At 36.0% G+C, this 20,736-nt stretch overlaps 1 long non-coding RNA gene across 1 annotated transcript in view; it reads right to left on the minus strand.

The window, feature by feature from the left end:
- Positions 1 to 2,372: 2,372 nt before the first annotated feature.
- The window catches only part of LOC309796574, a 47,931-nt gene continuing 29,567 nt past the window's right edge, over positions 2,373 to 20,736 (minus strand). The window contains exon 3 of the long non-coding RNA XR_014292477.1: positions 2,373 to 2,541. This is a non-coding gene — a long non-coding RNA (uncharacterized lncRNA). The remainder of the gene's footprint in view (positions 2,542 to 20,736) is intronic.

The raw sequence follows: 20,736 nt of genomic DNA on the forward strand, positions 1-20,736 counted from the left end.
GTGTAACCAGCAAAACTATCTATCAAAAATAAGAGCAGGGACTTCCCTGGTGGCGCAGTGGTTAGGGATCCATGCTCCTGATGCAGGGGGCCCAGGTTCATTCCCTGGTGGGGGAGCTGGATCCCGCATGCATGCTGCAACTGGGAGTTCACATGTCGCAACTGGGGAGCCTGCCTGCCGCAACTACCACCAGTGCAACCAAATAAACAAATAAATATTTTTTTTAAAAGAGCAAAATAAAAACATTTTCAGACAAATGAAAATTACAAGTTTTACCAAAAGACCTTCACTAAAGGAAATTTCTAATGAATAAACTTAAGAAAGAAGAAAACTGAACCCAAAAGAAAGGGCTGATATTAAAAAAGAAATTACTTGTTAGGAAATTAGAAAATATGTGGTCAAAGCCAAACAAGCAATGGCTGTATGAAACAATAATAACAATATATAATTTGGATAAGGTGGAGGTATAATACTGGACAAGTACAACTGCGGGGGTATGGGGTTTCAGAGGAGTTAAAGCATTCTAAAGTTCTTGTTTCAATTTGGAAGAGGGTAGAAATGTTCATTTTACTAGTAAAGATATTTTGTTTAGTCAAGATGCATGTTAAAAATTCAAGAGTAACAGTAAAAGAAAAAAATGCTTAAATCTGAATAAATTAGCATCCCCAAAACTACAATGGGTGCAAACACAAAAAAGGCCTAAGAAAAGATTGCTCTCTCTATCTAAAGGACCAGGAAAGGAGCAGGCTAGTAAGACAGAAAGACTTTTAAACAATAACTACTCTGCAGCAGCCAAACATCATAGAAAAAACTGGCCCTATCACCACCCCCATTGGCAAAGGGCAAGTGGCAAGCCTAGACTTCTATCCTCTTGCCAGGCTGTAACAAAGTTTCACAATACTCTCTCCAGGGTGGTACCAGAGAAGGCTGAGTAGTATGGCAGGACTTTCATTTCTGGTAGGTGATAATGAGAGAAAGCCCCCAAAAGGTATAAGTAGAGACCATAGGGGGAGCCTGGCAATAACAAAGCATGTCTCCTCCTCCTTGCTGGGGTAGTGTCAAGAGGCTTGGCAGAGGGACAGGACTTTCACCACTGCCCAGTGGTAATGAAGCCACTCATTACCCCTACCACGGTGTCATTGGAGACCATGTGGTGAGCAGCTAATGAGGTATGAGTAGAGACCTAGTGGGGAGCCAGAATTCCCACACCCACCTAGCACTAGCAAGGAGCAAACTCCCCTCCCATGATTGTCAACAGAGGCCAAGTGGGGAACCTGGACTCCTACAACCCACCTGGCAGTAACAAAGCAGTGCCCCTCTTCCCTTGCCAGAGTGGTGCCAGAGAAAGCCACCTAAGAGAGGAAGTTTAAATAAGATACAGTGTCTCATAACATAATACCAACAATGTCTAGGTTTCAATAAATAAATAAATAAATAAATAAATAAATAATCTCTCCACATACCAAGAACCAGAAAGCTATCAAGCTGAATTAAAAACAGAATCAATAGATGCCAATAACAAGATGACAGAGATATTAGATTTATGTAACAAAAAGTTTAAAGCAGCTATTATAAAAGTGATTCTACAAGCAAATATAAACAGACTTGAAACAAATGAAAAAAAAAAGAAAACCTTAGCAAAGAAATAGAAGAATAAAAAAGAACCAAATGGAAGGGCTTACCTGGTGGCGCAGTGGTTGAGAATCCGCCTGCCAATGCAGGGGACACGGGTTTGAGCCCTGGTCCGGGAAGATACCACATGCTGCGGAGCAACTAAGCCCGTGCACCACAACTACTGAGTCTGTGCTCTAGGGCCCATGTGCCACAACCACTGAGCCCATGTGCCACAGCTACTGAAGCCCATGTGCCTAGAGCCCGTGCTCTGCCACAAGAGAAGCCACCGCAATGAGAAGCCCGCGCACTGCAACAAAGAGTAGCTCCTGCTCACCACAACTAGAGAAAGCCTGCACGCAGCAACGAAGACCCAACTCAGCCAAAATAAATTAAAAAAAAGAACCAAATGGAATATTTGGAACTGAAAAATACAATAATTAAGATCAAAAATTCGATGAATGCGCTATACAGCAGAATGAAGGAGACAGAGGAAAAAATATCAGTGAACTCGAAGATAGAACAATGAAAATTACCCAAATTGAACATAAATGGAAAAAAATTAACAGAGCTTCCTAGGACTATAACAAAAGCTATAACATTCATGTCATGAGAATCCCAGGAGAGGAAAAAGAGGACAAGGCTTGTCCTTGAAGTACTTGAAGAAATAATGGCTGAAAACTTCTCAAATTTGGCAAAAGATATAAACCTACAGATTCAAGAAGTGAACTCCAAACAGAATAAACTCTAAAGAATTTCACACCAGGACACATCATAGTCAAACTTCTGAAAACTAACAACAAACACAAAGTTCTTAAAAGCAGCAAGCGAAACAAGACCTTACCTATAAGGAAACACAATTTGAACGACAGTAGATTTCTCATCTGAAGCCATGCAGGCCGAAGGAAGTTGCATGATATATTTCATAGGCTGAAAGAAAAAAAAAAACAACTGTCAACCTGAATCCTATATCCAACAAAAATATCCTCCAGGAATGAAGGGGAAATCAAGGCATTCTCAGATGAAGGACAGACACTAAGAGAATTTGTCCCCAGCTGCCCTTCCCTAAAGAATGGCTTAAGGAAGTTCTCTAAATGAATAGGAAATGATTTTTTTAAAAGAAATCTTGGAACATCAGAAAGAATATGGTAAGGAAAACTATGGATAAATAAAATTTACTTCTCCTTTGGAGCCTTCTAAATTATGTTGGATGGTGGAAGCAAAATTATTACCCTGTGTGATGTAGTTTTAAATATATGTAAATACCTAAGACAAATATAGTGTAAATGGGGAAGTGTAAAAGGACATAAAGGGAGATAAAGTCTGTATACTTCACTTGAACTGGTAAAATGAAGACACCAACAGTCTGTAATAAGTTATATGTATATAATATAATACCTAGAACAATGACTAAAAAAGCCACACAAAGAGATACACTCAAAATAGCCATACATAAATTAAGATGGAATTCTAAAAATGTTCAAGTAACCCACAAGAAGGCAGGAAATAAGAAATCAGAAGAAATAAAAAAGAGAGAAAGAAAACAAAAACTAAAATTGCAGAATTAATTCCAAAATAGCAATAATTACATTAAAGTTAAATGGTATAAATATACCAATTAAAAAACAGAGACCTTTGTATGGTGACAGATTGTAACTAAACTTATCATGGTGATTATTTTGTAATATACAGAAATATCAAGTCACTATGTTGCGCACCAGGAAATAACATTGTGTTGCAAGTTAACTATACTTTAAAAACAAACAAACAACAAACTCATAGAAAAAGAGATCAAATTTGTGGTTACCAGAGGCAGGAGGTTGAGGGAAGGAGAACTGGATGAAGGTGGTCAAGGGGTACAAACTTCCAGTTACATGATAAATAAGTACTAGGGATGCAACATATAACATGATAAATATAATTAGCACTGCTGTGTGTTATATATGTAAGTTGTTAAGAGAGTAAATTCCAAGAGTTCTCATCACAAGGAAAAAAATTTTTTTCTCTTTTATTTTGTATCTATATGAAACAATGGATGTTCACTAAACTTATTTTGGTAATCATTTCATGATGTATGTAAGTCAGATCATTATACTGTACACCTTAAATTTATACAGTGCTGTATGTCAATTATATCTCAATTTAAAAAAACAGGGAAACTGGCAGGGTGAGTTAAGAAACATGACCCAACTATATGCTATTTACAAGAAACTCATGTTAGCTATAATAATATAATTAGGTTGAAAGTAGAAGGATGGAAAAAGTTGTATCATACAAAAACATTAATCAAAAGAAAGAAAGAGTGGCTATATTAATATCAGAATATATATAAAGAAAATATGTATGCTAATATACATTAGCAATATACACATTATATATAATAGACAATTTTATTATTTACATATTATATATTAAATTAAATATATACCAATATATAAATAAATAATAATAATACATATATAGACAGAGTGAAATATAAAATAGATCCAAAAGATTTAACTGAAACAGAGGATATTATATAATGATAAAAGGGCCAATCCATCAAGATACAGCATTCCTAAATGTGGATACACCAAACAATAGAGCTGCAAAACATGTGAAGCAAAAACTTATTAAACTAAAAGCAGAAATAGACAAATCTACAATTATAGTTGAAAATTTCAACACCCCTCTCTCAGTGATTGATAGAACCACTAGACAGAAAATCAGCAAGGATATAGAAGAACTCAACAACACCGTCAACCAATCGGATCTAATCAACATCCATAGAACATTCCACCCAACAGCAGGATGCACAATTTCTTCATATACCCATGGAACATATATCAAGATAGGCTCTATCCCAGGCCATGAAACAAACCTTCACAAATTTAAAAGAACTGAAATCACAGAGTATGTCATCCAACTGCAGTGGAATCAAACTAGAAATAAGTAACAGAACAATAACAAGAAAATCTCCAAACACTTGGAAACTAAGCAACATACTTCTAAACAATTCATGGATTAGAGGGGAAGTTTCAAGGGAAATTTAAAAATATATTGATGTTGAGGGACTTCCCTTGTGTTCCAGTGGTTAAGACTCCATGCTCTCAGTGCAGGGGGCCTGGGTTCGATCTCTGGTCAGGGAACTAGATCCCACATGCCGCAAATAAAGATCCTGCATGCCGCAGTGAAGATCAAAGATCACGCATGCCATGACTAAGACCCAGTGCAGCCAAATAAATAAATAAATATTTTTAAAAAATAAAGGATTGTTGTAAATATATATATATACATATATAAATATGTTGAAATGAATGAAAATGAAAACACAACATATCAAAATCTGTGGGACACAGCTAAAGCAGTGCTGAGAGGGAAATTTGTAGCACTAATTGCACATAATAATAGAAAATGAAAAGTCTGAAATCAGTAACCCAAGTTCCCACCTCAAGGACCTAGCAAAAGAAGGACAAAATAAATCCAAAGCAAGTAGAAGGAAAGAAATAATAAAGATAAGAGCAGAAAGCAGAAAAAAATCAATGAAACAAAGAGCTGGTTTTTTAGAAAGATCAAAATAATTGGTAAACCTCTAGTAAGACTGACAAAAAAAGAGAAGACACATATTATATTACATACCCTACAGACATCAAATGGATAACAAGGAAATATTATGAACCATTCTACACACAAATTTGTTAATTTAGGTGAAATGAACCAATTCCTCAAAAAACAAAAATTAACACCATTCTTCCAATATGAAGTAGATCATTTGAATAACCCTATTACTATAAGGAAATTTCATTGGCAATTAGAAGACTTCAATTAACAAAAAAAGAAATCTCCAGGTCCAGATGGTTTCACTAGACTATTCTACCAAACACTTAAGGAAGAATTAACACCAATTCTACAGAATCTCTTCCAGAAAAAAGAGAAAGGGGCATTGCCCAAATCATATTGCCCTAATACAAAAACTATATATAGTACAAAAAGAGAAAACTATAAGCCAATATTCTTATTACTATAGATGTAAAAATTCTAAAAAATGTTAGCAAATAGAATTCAATAATATACAGAAAGAATATAGAATTCAATAATATACAGCAAGAATTATACAGTGTGAACAAGCAGAATTTATTCCAGGGATGCAATGCTGACTCAGTATTTGAAAATCAAGCGATGTAATCCTCCGTACAAACAAGTTAAAGAAGAAAAATCACATGGTCATATCAATAGATGCAGAAAAAGAATTTGACAAAATCCAACACCCATTCATGAAAAAAAAAATCTCAGAAAAAATAAGAATATAGGGGGACTTCCTCAACTTGATAAAGAAATCTACAAAAACCCTATGGCTGATATCATACTTAATGGTGAGAAACTAGATGTTTTCCTCCTAAGATCAGGAACAAGGCAAGGATATCTGCTCTTAACCACTCTTATTCATCATGGTGCTGGAAATTCTAGCCAGTGAAATAAGGCAAAAATGGAAATAAAAGGCATACAGATAGGAAAGGAGGAAAAAAAACTGTCCCTATTTGTAGACACGACTGTCTACGTAGAAATCCCAAGGAATCTACCAAAGAACTCTTAGGACAAATAAATGAGCTCAGCAAAGTTTCAGTAAACAAGATAAATACATAGAAATCTACTGAATTTCTATATAATAGTAATGAACACATGGACACCGAAATTCAAATACATACCATTTACAATCGCTCAAAAAATAATTAAATGATTAGGTATAATTCTAACAAAACACGTACAGGACTTGCATGCTGAAAATTACAAAATGCTGATAAAATAAATCAAAGATCTAAACAAAACTTCATGGATTGGAAGACTCAACATAGTAAAGAAGTCAATTCTCTTCCAAATTGATATACAGATTTAATGTAATTCCTATCCAAATCTAAGCAGGATTTCTTATAGATATAAACAAGATTATTCCATAAATTATATAGAAAAACAAAGTAACTAGAATAGCTAAAACAATTCTGAACAAGAATAAAGTAGGAAGAATCAGTCTATGTGATTTCAAAACTTATTATAAAGCTACAGTAATCAGGACTGTGTGATATTGGTGGAGGGACAGACACATAGATCAATGAAATAAAGTAGAGAACCCAGAATTAGACTCACTCAAATACGCCCAACTGATTTTTGACAAAGGTACAAAAGCAATCCAATAAAAGAAAGACAGCCTTTTCAACAAATGACACTGGAGCAATTGGTCATCCATCAGCAAAAATGAAACTCAATCTAAGTCTCATGATTTATACAAATATTAACTCAAAATGGATCAGGGATTTAAATGTAAAACTATAAAACTTTTAGAAAAAACACATAGGAGAAAATCTTTGGGATCTGGAGTAGGCAAAGAGATTTGACACTAAAAGCAGGATTCATAAAAGGAAAAATTGATAAGTTGGGCTTCACTAAAATGAAAAACTTTTGCTCTGTGAAAGATACAATTAAGAACATGAAAAGACAAGCTACAGAATGGGAGAAAATATTTGCAAACCACAAATATGCCAAAGGACTAATATTCAGAATGTATTTAAAAAAAAAAAAACTCTGAAAACACACACACACACACACACACACACACACACACACAAAATCCGTTAGAAAAATGGGCAAAAGACACTGAAGAGACATTTCACCATAGAGGATATACCTATGCCAAAGAAGTACATGAAAATGTGTTTAAACTCATTAGCCACTAGGGAGATGGAAATCAATATGGTGAAACATTACTGCTATAAGAAAGGCAAAAATAAAAAAATAATGACAACACCCAAATACCAGCAAGGATGTAAAGAAACTATCATTTGGACATTGCTGGTGGGGATGTAAAATGGTATAGCCACTCTGTAAAACACTGGTAATTTCTTAAAAAACTAAAAATGCAACCATTATATGACTCAGCAGTTGCACTCCTGGGCATCTATCCCAGAGAAATGAAAACTTATGTTCACACAAAAACCTATACAAGAATGTTTATAGCAGTTTTATTCATAATAGTAAAAAACTGGAAATAACCCAGACGTCCTTCAATAGGTGGATAGTTAAACTGTGTTACATTCATACTATGGAATAATACTCAGCAGCAAAATGGAACGAATGTCACCTCACATCCATTAGGATGGCTACTATAAAAAAAAAAACAGAGGCGTTGGTGAGGATGTGGAGAAATTGGAACCATAGTACAATGTTTATGGTATTGTAAAATGGTGCAACTGCTATGGAGAACAATATGGAAGTTCCTCAAAAATTTAAAACTAGAACTACCAAATGATCTAGCAATCTCACTTTGGATATATATCCAAAAGAATTGAAAGCAGGGTCTCAAAGAGATATTTTCACACCCACATTCATAGCAGCAGATGGAAGCAACCCAAATGTCCATCGATGGACAAATGAATAAACAAAATGTGATATATACATACAATGGCGTATTATTCAGCCTTTAAAAAAAAGGGAGGAAATTGTGGCACATGCTACAACATGGAAGAACCTTAAGGACATTATGATAAATAAAATTAGCCAGTTACAAAAGACAAATACTCTACAACTCCACTTATATGAGGTATCTAAAGTAGTCAAATTCACTGAAACAGAAAGTAGGACAGTGGTTAACCAGGGGCTTGTAGGGAGGGGGAAATGGGGAGTTGTCGTTTAATGGGTATAGAGTTTCAGTTTTGCAAGACAAAAAGAGTTCTGGAGATTGGTTGCACAATGTGAATGTACTTAACAAGGCTGAACTGTACACAACACTGGTTAAGGTGGTAAATTTTTGTTATGTATATTTTACCACAATTAAAAATTTTCAAAAGACTTACATCATATAACTTTAAACTTGTGTCTCATTTCCAATACCTGCCTACCTAATATACTACAAATCCTTATTTTGTACAAACCCAGCAATTATTCTGAACAATAATATGCACAATATTGTCCATGTTAAGAAAAAGCATTTTGTTAAATGTATACACTTTAAATATACCACAATTTTTAACCCTTGCTTGGCATTTATTTTCTAATATACCCTGAAGATTAAAACTGGCCATGTTTCTCCTCTTCAAACACCTCTTTTTCAACCACCTTTCCCTTTCCCCAAACTCTGTTCTAATAACTATGTTCTGATTCTTCACCTGTCTATTGCCCCCTTTCCCACTTCTTTGTATAGAATCCTCACCCTAGGGATCCTCAACTCAGGACCCTGTCATTTCTGTCTCCCATCCCTATTCAGCCTGCATTCATCTGATTGAGCCAGAACTGAAGACCAGGGAAGCCACTAGCTGCTTGGACCTGGGGAATTTCCAGTCCTGCTTGTCAGGAACTGGCATGGAATGCTCTAGAACCGGGGTAAGGAGTGCTGAGTTAGAAGGTAGCAAGACTCAGAACAGACTTTTGTATGAGGCTGAAGTCAAAGCTTAGGAACTACCTCCAAAGTGAGGAGGAAAAAGTTGATGATAGAGTTGGCTAAAGCTCTCAGTAAACATTGGTGGGACAGGTCCCTTTGTCCGAAACAGAATCACAGTCACTGTTAGGAAACCACATAGCCTGCAAATAAAGGGACAATTGGTTGGGTCAATGCTGTACCCCTAATAAACATGAGTCCTTAGTAGAGGTCAGGATAGATAGAAATGGATTCCAAATATACACTTAGATAACTATTAGCTTTACAAAGCAGAGGCTGGACCAGAGAAGCCTGATCTGAATCCCATCAAAGCATTTCACTCCAAATTGTTCTGCAGCTGGTAGGAAAAGACACAGCCATAGTTTCATGGGTGTCCCTGGCCAATTACATCCAGAACCAGCTCCCCATCTCTTTGTGATCACAAGGCCAGCTTCAAGGGAGTACAACTTGTGCGGTCACACAGGGCCCCCACTCAGAAGGGGCTTGATTTAATGCTACACTGCTGCCATCTTGAAATCCTTAATAATTTTATCTTTGAATTTATGTTTTGTAAGTGTAGTTCAATGGGACAATAGATCATGCTCATAAGCGGAGTAGGTATGTGGGATAAAGAAAAACAGCTTTATATTTTAGTACCTTTAACAGCAATTTTTTCCTTGCTTTTGAAAAAAGCATTTTCATTCTGCAATGGGCCTAGCCAATCAGGCAGCCAGTCCTCCATGACCACATTTTCCCTGCAAGACACATCAACTGCCTCAAATCTGCCAACTAGATACTCTAGCTCTCCTTCAAGGAACCTGGAACTTTATGGTACTTTGTGCTTTTTTTCCCCTTAAATTCACAAAATATATTTATTAGAGGAAAATTAGAAAATATGTTAATCAAAAAGAAAAATACATAAAAATCATTGCTAATCCCAAGATCCAGAGATAACCACTCTCAATATTTTGGTATATATCCTGTTTATATGCACATGTACTCATTTTTATAAAAACAAATGTTAAGTCACAAGTTTTTAGTAATCTGCTTTTTTACAATATTAATATATTAAAAACATTTTTATGCCACTAAATATATACATATTGATTTTCAAAAGGAAATAAATGTTAATTTTTCTAATCATAAAAATAATATTAGCTCATTGGGGGAAAACATCAGGCAACAGAGAAATGTATAAATAAGAGTGAAATTTCTACTTAATCTCACCATCCATAGATAATCACTGCTAACAATTTGCTGCAGATACTTTGAGACTTCCTTCTGTGTGTGTGTGTGTGTGTGTGCACGTGCACACGTGTGTGAGTAAATACACACATATACGTTTTATATGATATACACATATTTAAACAAATATGGGATCACACTGTGTACAGTCATATAGTCTTTTTTATTTTCCTATAGAATATGGATATATTTCTATGTGACTATAGATCACTACATACTTTTACATAAATGAGATTATCCTATATATAATACTTTTCATCCTGATTTTATCTCCTAACAATATGACTTAGATGTCTTTCCCATTCCAATACATACAGACTTCTCTTATTCTTTGTAATGACTGAAGAGTTATTAAACTAAGAGTTGTTAACACTCATTGTGTACATTTATTATAATGTAACCATTCCTCAGGTGATTAAACATTCAGCTTGTTTCCAGTTCTTCAATTTTTAAAACAATACTATGATGAACATTCGGTTACATATATGTGTGTATATGAGTGTGTATGTTTGGACCTGTCCAATTATTTCTTTAGAATAAACTACTAGATGTGTAATGGCTGGATTAAAGGATATAAACATAAAATTTATACTTTACAGTTCATATTGAGCAACTATGTGTAGCCTCTTTATTGTTTTCTTTTTCTTTTTTTTTCTTTTTTTTTTTCTTTCTAAAGTTTCTTTAAACCCCTATCCCTCTGGATGATACAGGAGGCATACAGACATAAACTTGCCAATTAAAGATATCCTTAACTCTTCAAGTTTAAAAAATAATATTTTTCTATTTCAAATAATCTCCTTTGGTTAAATGCCCAGACTTTCAAGGTTTCTCTCCCTTCTCCTTCCCAAGATGTCTTCATGGCAATTGAGTGTGGGACCTTGGCCGCTGGCTGTCCTTTGAGTCTCAGCTGGTCCTTTATTCCATGTTGTCTGTGGGTACCTTCCGAAGCTCATGGGGGTTGGTGCTGATATCTTTACCTAGTCTGGTTTTTGAAACTAATGATGTCTACCTTCTTGGTTCTACCATGTGGCACCCCCATCAGAGGTTATTGGTATAGGACATTGGTATGACAGGCATGACTATTGTCCCTACAACTCATCTCTAGAGGTTGGTCACCCACAGCCTCTGCTTGGTGTCATCTCATCCTAGTTTCATTTGGGAAGCAAGCTGGCCCATATCCCAGTAACTTTTCAGAGACTTCTCCAGGTCCCAGCTATGCCAATCTTAGTGCCATGGGAAACAAGGGAATGCCTTTTTCCTTTTTCCAACTTACTATGCCATCATGCCATTTTAAACTTCTTATCTGGGTAGCATCATAATGGACACAATACTTCTCTAGGGGAATTTACCATTTTCCAGTCTGAACTTGGGGACACAAAGAGCTGTCTCTACTGCTCTAATAATCTCTCAAACTTATTTGGGACCACCCCCTTCTCCTTCCTAGGCAGTCCCCTCTAGGAATCAGAAAGGGCTATATTTTACTTCTTCCTATCTGGACGAGACAAAATGTCCCTTCCTTCTCAAGGTGGCATTTACTCTCTCCATTCCCTAGGAACTTAATGATGGAAAGCTATCAGATTATCAAAAAGGAAACACACTGAGAGGTATTTCAAAAAATATCCATGTCACATACATTTTAAGGCCTTAACACATGCTACCAAATTACCCTACAAAATATAGTACCCATCTAAACTCCAAATAGCAGTATATGAGATGTCCTTTCCCATAATCCTTCAATAGTAGGCACTAAACTTGGCCAACTGTGCAAAATCTTGTTATCCTAATCCTTTAGTTTGCATTTTTTTGAGTATTAGTGAAATTGACAGTTTTTGATGTTTATTTGTTCTTTTGTGAATTTCTCATTCCTGATCTTTGCCCATTATTCTACACATTTTTTTAATATTTTTCTTATTGATTCATGAGAGATCGTTATATAATAAGAATATTAACCCAAGTTTGCCATTTGTCACTTAATTTATGGTACTTTTTCCTCTTCAGAATTTTTAAAATTTTTATGAAGTCAAATCTACCTTTTTTTTCCTTTTTTGTTTTCTGTTTTTACCTTCATGCTTAGAAGGACCTTCTACACACTGATTATATGAATACATATCTACATTTTATTCTATATTTTATGTGTTATTTTTTTCATTTAAGTATGTAATATATTTGAAATTTATGTTGGTGCAAGATGTGAGGTAAGGCTCTTTATTTCCCAAATGATTAGCAAGTTGTCATAATGTCCTGGTGATCTTGGTAAAGAAGAAAAATATCGTGCTCTTGATTTTCCACAACACTGTGGCTTCAATGTAGTAACTGTAAGTAACCACCATAAACTTTATTTTCTGACATTACAGCAACTCTGAGGAACCTAGGTCTAACCAAAGTTCTAACCTCCTAGGCAAATACTCATCTGAACTTGTGTTGGTGGTAAATAGAAAAGGACCGTCCATATGTATTTAGGAGAGGTAGATTATCTGATAATGCCCTCTGCCTCTGTCACACACCCTGACCATTTTCTAAGACCAATCACTGGGATCCCTCACAACTTTCCACCCAGAGTTTCACTAGTGATAGAGAACTCCCTGCATCTTAGCTGTCACCATAACATTCCTGAGTGAACCCAGAGATGTTTATTTTAGAAAACTTAGAAGCACAAAGGACAAGTTCTCTTTGGCTGAGACATCTTCAGGATGCTGGACAAAGTATCAGTTATCTTGGAGTGGAAAACCCCCTGAATTGTTATTAAGGACATCAACCAATTACTGGAGTTCCCCCAGTTTTCCACCCCTACCCTAGTAACCCTACTAACAGGCCTTCTCAAGAAGAAGGCAGGCTTTTACCTAGTCCCTGGCTGTAGCTCCTCTGCCTTTATCCTTGCCTACCCTACACCAACATGCTCCTAAGTTATTAAAACCAACCGCAGCTCAGGTATCATCACCTCCAGGAAATCTTCCCTGGGACATTCTCCCCAGAGGCTGGATTAAGCGTCTTTCATACATCCTCCTATAATACAGAATATAAAGTTTACCACAGTTTTTCACTCATTGTATTTTAATTATATTTCTGTGTGCCAGTGAAGCCTCTGATCGCAGCACTCTCTTAGGGAAGGACTCTGTCTTATCTCTCTGTGTATCCCCAAGGTCCAACAATATGTGGTACACAACAGGCCCTCAATAAATTCTTGCTGGTTAAATTAACAAATAAATGAACCGTGTCCTATCATCTGATTGCTAAACAATCTCCCTGCCCCAATCCAGAAATGAAGTAGTGCCCTGAAGAAGAAAAAATCTGGTACAACCCAGTCACACATACATTTTGAGAAATTTATCAAATTTGGCTAAGGCTGTTTAGCATTGTGTATATATTGCTTCTATATCCAAGTATTTGGCCAAAGGGAAATCTTCATTGAGTGAACTGACTATTCTAATAAAGAATAACCTATATTCTACATAATTTCTTATTGTGATTATCTGTTTAGGTATACATATCTCCCACAAGACTAAGAGCTTCTTAAAGCTCCACACCCAGTACAACACTTGACACGTAGTCAACACTCAATAAATGCTAGTTGAATAATATATAAGACATATATTCATGCTATTTCCTCTACCAAAATTGCCTCTTCTCCCGCTCCTTTTGCACCTGAAAAAAATTACACTTGTCCTTCAGGGTTCAGCTCAAATGTCAACCCTTTCTGATTCAGCATAAAGCAGAAATAATCACTTCCTCCTCTGGGCTATCATAGCTATTACATATGTAGTTCTTGTAGCATCTACTATGTTGTACTGTAGTTAGTTAAATTTAAGAACCATCATCCACTCCTCATGAACTCAAGAGCAGGAACTTTGTGTTATTTACATTTGCATCTCTCTGTACTGTACCTAAAAACTGAAGGCCCTAAATAACAGTCTGTAAATTAGATTGAAGGGGGTAACAATAAGAATAGAGAGGAGAAGATGTGTGTTATAACAAGGGGTAGAGACCAAATCAAGAGAATTTTCTGAACAAAATAGTGAGAGAAAGGAAAGATGTAGGGAGAAAAATCAAGGATGATTAAGGTTTTGAACCTGAGTGACTAGAATAACTGAGTCATTTAAACCTGAGTAACAGAAATAAAGAAATGAATACTAGGCACAGGTTTGGGCAGGTGTGGGCAATTAGGACTTTATTTAATTTTAGACATGCTGAGTTCAAGGTTCCAGGAAACATCCAGTCAACATTGAAAACCCAAATCTGAATTTAAGTTGCAGAAGATACAGGCTTAGCATTCATCTATCATTGGAGCTATCAGGATTAAGTAACAAGAAAAAGGTATCTATTTCCCCACATCGGTCTTAGTAAAAAAAAAAAGAAAAAGAAAAACAAGTGAGTGCTAAATACTGGAATTATTTGCTTATGATATGACGGTCTAACTGGAAAAGTATAAAATAGAAGCCAATAAAGTTATAGAAGTCAGGATAAAAGATGAATACACAAAATTCAATTGCTTTCAATATAATGAAAATAACTAATTAGAAAATGCAATTTTAGGACTTCCCTGGTGGCGCAATGGTTAAGAATCCACCTGCCAATGCAGGGGACACGCGTTCGATCACTGGTCCAGGAAGATCCCACATGCCACAGAGCAGCTAAGCCCATGCACCACAACTACTGAGCCTACACTCTAGAGCCCACGAGCCACAACTACTGAGCCCACGCACCTAGAGCCACAACAACAGAAGCCACCGCAGTGAGAAGCCCGCGCACCACAACAAAGAGTCGCCTCCACTCGCCGCAACTAGAGAAAGCGTGCGCACAGTAACAAAGGCCCAATACAGCCCCCCCAAAAAAACGCAATTTTAAAAACCTATTCATGATAATAGCAAAACTATGAAATACTTAGAAAAGAAATGTGTAAAACCTATATGAAGAAAATCATAAAACTTCACTGATGCACATAAAAGAAAATCTTTAAAAACAGAAAAGTATACCAAGTTCCTGGGTGGGATGATGCAGTATTCTAAATAAAACAATTCTTTTTAAATTAATATATAAATCTAATGCAATTTTAATCAAAAACCTAAAGAAATTTTTGGAAATGTTAAAAGTTAATTCTAAAATTCCTCTGTAAGAACATATCCTAGAAATTTTTGAAAAAGAATAATGAAAATGGACTTGCTCTACCGGAAACCAAAATTTACATAAAGGAACAATGAATGCAGTCTAGGAGCATATTTATATACATCTGGGGATTCAGTATGTGATAACAGTGGCATTTCAAATCAGTGGGGAGGAAAATGATTATTCCATAAATGAAGTTAGTACAGTTTTCTATTCATTTGGGAAAAAAAATCAGAATCTCTACTTTATACCATATACAAAAATAAATTCCAGATGGATTGAAGATCTAAATGTAAAAAAGAAAATATAGAGGAATAGAAGAAAATACAAAAGACTCATGTGACAATATTGAAATAGGAAAAGCTTTCTAAGCAACTCACAAAACACAGAAGCTATAAAGTGAAAAAATGATAGATCTGACTGCATACAAATTTAAAATTGTAAAACAAATGACAGCATAAATAAAAATCAAGTGTTTTTATTTAAATATAATAAGTACAACTGGGATAAAATATACTAATAAATTAAAAGATTAATATACATAAAGAATAAAGAGTTCCCTCAAATCAACAGAAAAAGAGAATCCAAAGGAAAAAATAGGCAAATAGGTAATTCAAAGATAAGTACAAATTTCCAATAAAACATTTTTAATGTTCAGCCTCACTAGTAATCAAAACGTGCAAATAAAAACAATGAGATCTTTTCTTTTTACTCAGGTTGGCAAAAAGGAAAACAATCAAATACTTGTTAATGCATATCCAATGCTACGGATAAGGGTGTGGAGAAATGGACTCTCTTAAATCCTATTGGTGAGAGTGATTGTAAATTGCTTCAAGCTTTTCAGAAGGCAAATTGTTATTGTCTATTAAAGCTCTACATTAAAATCTATAAAAATGCTAATTATATATTTAAGTATCTATTACAGTTTTACAGGTATATACTCCATCATCCAGTAATTGCATAGTGTGCCTTACATACCCTATTTCCTTCCGTCACACCAATCCAAACCTCTCCTTTATCATAATCTATATGTTATTTCTCATACAGCTCTCTTCCTCTTCTAAGATAACCAAATCTCTCACTCTCTTTACCCTCCCTAATTCTTCAACTGTGTCCTCTGGAACTCCATTTGTATCAGTATTAAAGTCTGTCATATCCTCAACCTCTTCCCTAAATGTTCCCTTCACCTTCTTGTTCTCACCAAAACCTCACACTTCCCTGAGCACACTGCTTTCCCTGTAGCCCTCTCAAGTGGAGGTTGTATCTCTTCCACACAAGGCACACCACTAGACTTGGACGTAAAGTGGCCTCCTGTTGCCCCTGTCCTCACAGCCATTTCTAATTCATTCCTCCTTAAAAATAATTGCTGTCATCTAGCCCCAAGACTGATGATTTTGCCATCGGTCTTACACTTTGCTCTCTAAAACTACTGTTGTCATTCTTGGTGACTTTGATATCCATGTGGATGATCACTGAACCCCCTCTGGTCAATCAGTTCCTTGACCTCCATCACATCCAATGATATTTTTCTCCAGGCTGCCTCAGCTTCTCACTTCACTGCCATAACCTAAACCTGTAATCACTATCACTGGATCGCCTTTCAATGTAACAGTGGCAATTCAAAGACAATAGAGCAATGCCTTTAAAACTGTGATGGAAAATTATTTTCAAACTAAAATTCTACATTCAGCCAAAAATCAAGTGACAGGGTAGATTAAAGACATTTCAAACAGGTAAGATCTCAAAGAATGCTCGAGATTCTCATCCCCCATCCCCAACACACACACAAACACACACACGCAATGTTATGCTCTGACCTATTCTTTTTTGAAATATAGTTGATTCACAATATTGTTTTCATTTCATGTGTTCAGCAAAGTGATTCCGTTATACATATATATGCATATATATATTCTTTTTTATTCTTTTCCATTAGAGTTTATTACAAGATAATGAATATATTTCCCTGTGCTATACAGTAAATCCTTATTGTTTATCTATTTTTTTTATTGGCTTCTGCTTTATAACAAAGTGAATCAGTCATACATATACATCTGTTCCCACATCCCTTCCCTCTTGCGTCTCCGTCCCTCCCACCCTCCCTATCCCACCCCTCCAGGTGGTCACAAAGCACCGAGCTGATCTCCCTGTGCTATGCGGCTGCTTCCCACTATCTATCTACCTTATGTTTGGTACTGTATATATGTCCATGCCTCTCTTTCGCTTTGTCACAGCTTACCCTTCCCCCTCCCCATATCCTCAAGTCCATTCTCAGTAGGTCTGTGTCTTTATTCCTGTTTTACCCCTAGGTTCTTCATGACATTTTTTTTCTTAAATTCCATATATATGTGTTAGCATACGGTATTTGTCTTTCTCTTTCTGACTTACTTCACTCTGTATGACAGACTCTAGGTCTATCCACCTCATTACAAATAGCTCAGTTTCGTTTCTTTTTATGGTTGAGTAATATTCCATTGTATATATGTGCCACATCTTCTTTATCCATTCATCCGATGATGGACACTTAGGTTGTTTCCATCTCCGGGCTATTGTGAATAGAGCTGCAATGAACATTTTGGTACATGTCTCTTTTTGAATTATGGTTTTCTCTGTTTATCTATTTTATATATGGTAATGTACATCTGTTAATCCCATACTCCCAATTTATCCCTACCCCTCCCCTTTCCCTTTGGTAACCATAAGTTTGTTTTCTATGTCTGTGAGTCTGTTTCTGCTTTGTAAATAAGTTCATTTGTACTATTTTTTAGATTCCACATATAAGTGATATCATATAATATTTGTCTTTCTCTGACTTACTTCACTTCATGTGATAATCTCCAGGCCCATCCATGTTGCTGCAAATGGCATTATTTCATTCTTTTTTATGGCTGAGTAATATTCCATGTACCACATCTTCTTTATCCATTCATCTGTTGACAGACACTTACGTTGCTTCCATGTCTTGGCTCTTGTCAATAGTGCTGCTATGAACACTGAGGTGCATGTATCTTTTCAAATTAGAGCTTTTGTCTTTTCCAGATATATGCTCAGGAGTGGGATAGCTGGATCATATGGCAACTCTATTTTTAGTTAAGGAACCTCCTTACTGTGTTCCATAGTGGCTGCACCAATTTACATCCCTACCAACAGTGTAGGAAGGTTCCCTTTTCTCCACACCCTCTTCAGCATTTATTATTTATAGACTTTTTAATGATGGCCATTCTGACCAGTGTGAGATGATACTTCATTATAGTTTTGTTTTGCACTTCTCTAAAAATTACAATGTTGAGCATCTTTTCATGTGCCTATTGGCCACCTGTATATCTTCTTTGGAGAAATGTCTATTTAGGTGCTCTGCCCAGTTTTTGATCAGGTTATTTGTTTTTCTCTTATTGAGTTATATGAGCCATTTGTATATTTTGGAAATTAATCCCTTGTCGGTCACATCATTTGCAAGTGTTTTCTCCCAGCCATAGGTTGTCTTTTCATTTTGTTCATGACTGCCTTTGCTGTGCAAAAGCTTATAAGTTTGATTAGGTCTCATTTGTTTATTTTTTATTTTTTTGCGGTATGTGGGCCTCTCACTGCCGCGGCCCCCTCCGCCGCGGAGCACAGGCTCCAGACGCGCAGGCCCAGCGGCCATGGCCCACAGGCCCAGCCACTCCGGGATCCTCCCGGACCGGGGCACGAACCCGCGCCCTCCGCATCAGCAGGCAGACTCCCAGCCACTGCACCACCAGGGAAGCCCTCATTTGTTTATTTTTGCTTTTATTTCTATTGCCTTGGGCTAGTGACTGTCTAAGGAAACATTGTTATGATTTATGTCAGAGAATGTTTTGCGTGTGTTCTCTTCTAGGAGTTTTATGGTGTCATGTCTTATATTTAAGTCTTTAAGCCATTTTGAATTTATTTTTGTTTATGGTGCAAGGGAGTGTTCTAACTTCATTGGTTTACATGTGGCTGTCCAGCTTTCCCAACACCACTTGCTGAAGAGACTGTCTTTCCTCCATTGTATATTCTTGCCCCCTTTGTTGAAGATTAATTGACCGCAGGTGTGCGGGTTTATTTCTGGGCTCTCTATCCTGTTCCATTCATCTTTGTTATTGTGCCAGTACCACACTGTTTTGATTACTGTAGCTTTATATTATAGTCTGAATGCTTTGACCTATTCTTGAATACTGAAGTTTGGCCATGGTGAGCTTTAAAAATATAGTGCAGCCCATTACCTCTGGTCATCTTTCTGCAGAATGTTCAAAACCTGGTCCACACTACAACAGCCTTGCCAAATACCCTGACTGTTCTGAGCCCTATGTTTCTCAGGACAAGTGGTTTGCTGGTTTTCTGGCTTTCCAAAATATTTTTTAATCAAAAGAAAAAGCCCTGAGTTTAGATTTTTGTCAATTTTCATGACACAAATATTTCCCTTAGGGCCAATTTCAAGCTGCCAACATGAGATCAATTTCCTGAAAATGTAATCATCAGCCAGTACAAGCCGACTCCAGCACACCACTATGTAACGCAGCAGCACTCACTTTACACTTTGCCCAAGAATTCCCACAGAAAGGATTCCTATAAACTCTCAGGAAAGCTGAACACAGGCTATGCCCCAGAGACTTCCTATGAAAGCCTTTATTTAATAATGGCAATATTACCCTTTCCTAATACAGTGAAATTAGTGCTTACTACTCAATTTTTCAAAATTAAACCGAATATATTACACAAAGGTGGTTAATATGTAAGAAAAAACCAAAGAAATGTTTAAAACAAAAGGCAAGATAGTGATTACATCTGGTGGTGAGGGAAGGGTACACAAGTGAGGAGGATCCACACAGGGGCCTTCTAAGGTATTGATGATGTTCTGCTTCTTAAGTCAGATGACATGTATCCAGGTGTCTACTTTATTACTATGCTTATGCTATTTTTTAATGTAATATATATTTAATAGTTTAAAATGTTTAAGTAATAATAAAATAGAAAAAAGAAAGAAAACACAAAAGAAAAATTATGTACTAAAATAAAATACAGTAGAATATTTTTAAATAATCTTCAATTGGGAGGGCCTTCTTTAGCAAGACTCCAAACCCCAAGTTCAAAAGATTGACAAGTTTGATTACATCAAAATTTTAAATTCCTGTACAACAAAAGATAACATAAACAAAGTTAAAAGACAAGTAACAGAGTAGGAAGGAAAATTTTCTAGTATGTGAGGAAAAGATTAATACTTAAAATATATGAAGGGTCCCTACAAATCAATGAGAAAAAGACAAATAACCCATCAGAAAATTGAGTAAAGAATATCAACAGACAATTCATAGAAAAAAGGCAAATATTAAACATATAAAAATTTTCTGATATCACTAGTATTGGGGGAAAACAAATTAAACAATAATGAAATG

This window comes from Mesoplodon mirus (assembly GCF_964341445.2).
Source record: "Mesoplodon mirus genome assembly, chromosome: X".
In the NCBI taxonomy this organism is placed as follows: Eukaryota; Metazoa; Chordata; class Mammalia; order Artiodactyla; family Ziphiidae; genus Mesoplodon; species Mesoplodon mirus.